This window comes from Cupressus sempervirens, chromosome 3, assembly GCF_028749045.1.
Source record: "Cupressus sempervirens isolate cs-2001-9-10 chromosome 3, ASM2874904v1, whole genome shotgun sequence".
Classification (NCBI taxonomy): Eukaryota; Viridiplantae; Streptophyta; class Pinopsida; order Cupressales; family Cupressaceae; genus Cupressus; species Cupressus sempervirens.
This window is the reverse complement of record NC_143120.1, coordinates 639,752,297-639,757,050: the sequence shown is the minus strand read 5'-3', so window position 1 is coordinate 639,757,050 and position 4,754 is coordinate 639,752,297. Positions and strand designations below refer to the sequence as shown.

General features: G+C 41.2%; 1 pseudogene; it reads right to left on the bottom strand.

Annotated features, from left to right (window-relative positions):
* Positions 1–811: 811 nt before the first annotated feature.
* On the bottom strand, positions 812–3,199 carry LOC149568306 (G-type lectin S-receptor-like serine/threonine-protein kinase At2g19130 pseudogene; annotated as a pseudogene).
* Positions 3,200–4,754: the final 1,555 nt, after the last annotated feature.

Here is a 4,754-nt window from a genome sequence, read left to right as displayed (position 1 = left end):
AGTAGCTACCTTTGGGAATATTGCTTCCTCCACTGCCTGCTGAATAAAGAACAGTGCCTTAGCATCCTTTTTCCTATTTTCCTTTAATAAATCTTTTTCAGCTTGTGAAAGAGCTTGATATGCCTACTGGTCTGCTGGTTCAAGGAACCCACTTTCAATTAAATCCCAAACATCCTGAGAAGAAAAAAGTTTTTTCATTTTGATGCTCCAATAATCATAATTTTTGCCATTAAAAGTTGGAATTTGCGGCTATGAAATACTTCCACTGGTTCCTGCCATGATTTAACGGTAAAACTTTCTGACTTGTAATCACTACAAACCCTTTCTCTTCCTTCTTCACATAGCAACTATAATCTCTTCCTTAGATCTTTTTGCTCTCATTTTCCCTTCACCCACAATGACATCTGCCTATAAAAATAATGCCCAAATTTTCTACAGCTCTGATACCAATTCGATGGATAGACAGAGGACAAAAAATAACAAAGACACAGAACAATACAATGTGTTGCCGCACAATAAACTATATTATATTTCATTCCGCTATAATATCAAATGAGTACATATTGCCTTTTATAAGAAAGCATACAATATTCTAGAGAAATCTACTATTAGCCGAGAAGACAAAACATCTACAAACTTCTGGAAAAATATTACAACCGACTCAACCTTTGGAACAAACCCTAAACCTAAACCTAATAATCTAAAAGTATAGTTTAAAATGAGAAATCTAGAACTCTCGATGAGAAAACAACAATAAATAAAGTAGTTGGATTAGGTAAGAATAGGGAAGATTAAACAGACAGCTGAAAGCCTACATCACCAATAGTTCTACATTAGACTCTGATATGCCTTCCAACTTTCGAATAACTTGGCTCATGCTCGGCCTTCCATACTCATCCTCCTCAATGCACTGAATGCTCACCATGGCCGCTTTTCTCACCTCTTCCACATCTGCCTTCTCTGCAATCTTTTCATCCACGATGCCCATAATGTTTCCCTTCTCAATTTCAACCGTTGCCCACGTCGAAAAGTATTGAGAGTCCGGCACACTCAAATCATTGTTTCGTCGGCCTGAGATGATCTCGAGCAGAGTCATGCCAAAACTGTAGACGTCCACCTTCACTGTGATCGGCAGACCAGAAATCCACTCGAGAGCCAAATACCCTCTCGTTCCTCTTATCGTTGTCAGCACTCTGCTCACATCTCTGCCCACAAGTTTTGCCAGCCCAAAATCAGCCACTTTGGGGGAAAAATCTGCATCTAGAAGAATGTTCTCTGGCTTGATATCATAGTGGATGATCTGGTCCCTACATTCCTCGTGCAGATAAGCCAACGCTCTTGCAGTCCCCAGGGCGATGCCAAATCTGGTTTTCCAGTCCAACACTGTTTGTCCCGGTTTAAACATGGGGGACAGGAAAGAGTCGAGAGACCCATTCTGCATGTAGTCATAAACAACCATTCTTTCAGACCCCTCTACGTAGAATCCCCGGAGCTTCACCAGATTCACATGATGTATGTTTCCCACGGTACTTGTTTCTGCATGGAATTATTTTTCTGATTGTGCGGAGCCCTCTAATTTTTTCACGGCCACAAGAGTTCCATCCGCCAGAGTTCCTTTGAAAACAGAGCCAAATGCTCCCTTTCCCAACCGATAGGAGAAATTGTTGGTCGCAGTTTTGAGCTCTTTGAAGCTGAACGTTCACAGAAATATTGTCGTGTCGCAGTCCTCCGCTTTTTCAGTCAGTTTTCCTCGCATGCGCCGAACGAGCCATGGAAACAGAGCACCCAAAAGAGCTACGGCCAAAGGAATTGATACGGAGAGCCCAATTATTCTCCTGCTCCTTCTTGCGTCGGGTGAGGGCTGGGGCACATCGGAAACAGCCAATCGGACGAATAAGGTCGACTGGGTGGTAGAAGAAGTTGCCTGCAGGCTCAACAGATCTCCAAACCACAATTTACAAACAGAATCAGTGAAAGAAAAGGCCGTGCAGGAGCAATTGTGGAGGCAGGCAGTTTTACATCGTAAAAGAGTGGGCTGTTGGCCATACTGAACAGGTTCTTCATCGGACAAGGTCGTATTACTGATTTAGACAAAACCATATGCTTTCGTGTGACTCGCACTGTCGTTGATGGTGGAGCAGTTTAGTGGAGTACGCCGAATACAGCCGCTTGACCACCACTCCTGAGAACGCCATGCAATTGAGTCTCTTGGCTGAAAACCTTGCACACATTCGCACAACTGAACGTTAATCTGGGTGAAGCAGAATCCATAAGCCCCGCATATGCCGTACATGCCGCAACTCGACATGGGTGCATTAAAGACCACGTTCCACGTTTTGTTGTTAAGCCAAAAGTGAGCGGTCAGCACTCCGTTGCTGTGGATAACTTGCCTCACCATCATGGTCGAACTAGCCGTGGGTGTGAGCCAGTATGTGTAGTACATTCTCGTTGGAGATTCTTCCACCAATCTCTGCTTAATCAAAGTATCTGATTCTGTCTGTGGCATGTTGGCAAAATATCTACCACTCCATTCTCCCGAGGTGTAATATGAAACACCATTTTTATACTGCAGCATATAATTTGTCACTCTGGGAGACGGATTCAGTTGCAACGAGAAAGGCTCGGGCGCTGGATCCTTGGAACTCTTCCAAGAAATCAATTTCAAACCTTTTGAAAGCTTCATGGTAGGCATAAAATGATCTGTGGGGTTCACAAAGTTGTCCCACACAACCTCGCAAGTCATGTTTTGGAAGCCAAAGAGAACTAAATTACCAGTGTCAAGTACAGACGCCATTGATGCCTTATTAGTTTGCTGAGTAGTATTAGTGGACCAAATGGCTTTTCCTTGCAAATCAGATACGGTGAGGTAACCAGACGTAGAGAGAGTCAAAACGCTCGACATGTCTTTGATGGGAGTTTCTCTGTTAGCCACCCAAATGATGGTCTTGACAGAGATCTGGGCATACCAGATGCCAACATACCAGTTGCTCGTTCCCTCAGGATTAAAAAATCCCAGTTCAAAAGTGTCATTTTTTGAAACAATAGTCTACTTTCCCCTCAGAGAATACCCCAAAGAGAGGGTGTCTCCACCAGCATAGACTAACAGATCACCTTTGCGCTGAAGAATGAGCAAAAGTACAAGAGCCAAAATAAAACGATTCAAAAGGTTGAATGCTAATTTGATTTTCATCAGGGACAAATCCAGTCCTTGGTGCACTCTTTCTGCTCGTTCAAGGTTCGGCGGAATGGAAAATATGAATTTCTAATTTTAATGGTAAGACTGTTATCTGGAAAAAATTGCCCATTTCAAATGTCTCACTGTTCAAAAATGTCCTGAGCTTTACTTTGTCATCACCAACTACGCACGTGCTGTTGAACTTTGACTCAAACATAAATAGGTGATTAATTAATCAGACATACTTAATTGTCTTTATTTTATTTATTTAGTCAAGGCACTAACCAAAGACCAACCTTTCGTAGAAAGAGATAATTTGTAAGGAGCTGAATTTTCCATGTAATTGTAGATACTGTAGGCATGACGACCATAGAAATATATCATTTATTAGTTTCTACTGAGTCACTTTACTCGTATTCGATAAATCACGAAACGTTTTCTCCATCTCTCACAAATTTGGTGTTCCTCGAAGTCTTGTCCTGCACGGTTTACACATCTTTTAGACGGCAAGGTCCACCATGTTAGTTTTGTTAGCTTGGACAGTTGTTTGTCCATATGCTATTATTTAGTATCTAATTGTTTTTGCTAACAACTTGGTTAGAGCAAGGACAACTATTTATTAAATAATTGACTTCTTTTAGAAGCAACTAGAAACCAATTTTGTTAGGGTTGGTAAGTTGTTTTATATCTCCACCGTCAATTGCAAATCAATCTCGGCCGTTGGTTTATCAACGAGAGTAGTATAAAAGGGGGTCTAGGGGGCATTTTGAGAACAAGAAGTTTGGAGAAATGCTTGCAGTGTTAGCAAACAGTCTTGCGGTGTTAGCAAGGGCGCAGTGTTAGCATGGGAATAGCAGTGGGGAATTTCAGCGGAATAAATTAGGAGGTTGTCGAAGTTCTGCCAGTAAGAGGCAAGGAATTTTGTATCTCTTGATTTGCTGAAGTTTAATATAATTTCTCATCTGTAGAACTGGTTTTCCCTTAGGGGTTTTTCCAGGGACAATTTGTCCAAAAATATTGTGTTCATTGTGTTGCGCATTTCTTTCCGTATTTTATAAGTGAAGTTGCAGTTGTGTTATTTTTTGATATTAGCTGAAATTTTATTTTCAGCAGTTTAATAATCGTTTATGATAGGAGATTAATAATCAGTGACTGCAATAGTTAAATTTTTCACATGGTATCAGAGCATTGTTAAGGGTAGAAGAGTTTTGCCCTAGGAAAGAAATTTTGATCTCTTTAGATTTATTATTTCTTTAAACCCTTGAGATGGCTTCAACTGGTTTGAGAGATCAGGATAGATTGGATGGTGCCTCAAATTTTGGTTTCTGGAAGGCTAGAATTTCTTTATTGTTGGAAGAGAATGGTATCAAGGATTATGCTACCAGTGTTGTACCTTTACCAACGGATGCAACACAGCTTGCAGCATATAGGAAGGATGATGCCAAAGCGAGGAGGATAATCCTTGATGGTGTCAAGGATCATATTGTTCCACATATCTCAGAGCTAGATACAGCGAAGAAGATGTGGGACGCCATTCTGAATCTATACCAAAATGCTACCACCAATAGGAAGTTGATTC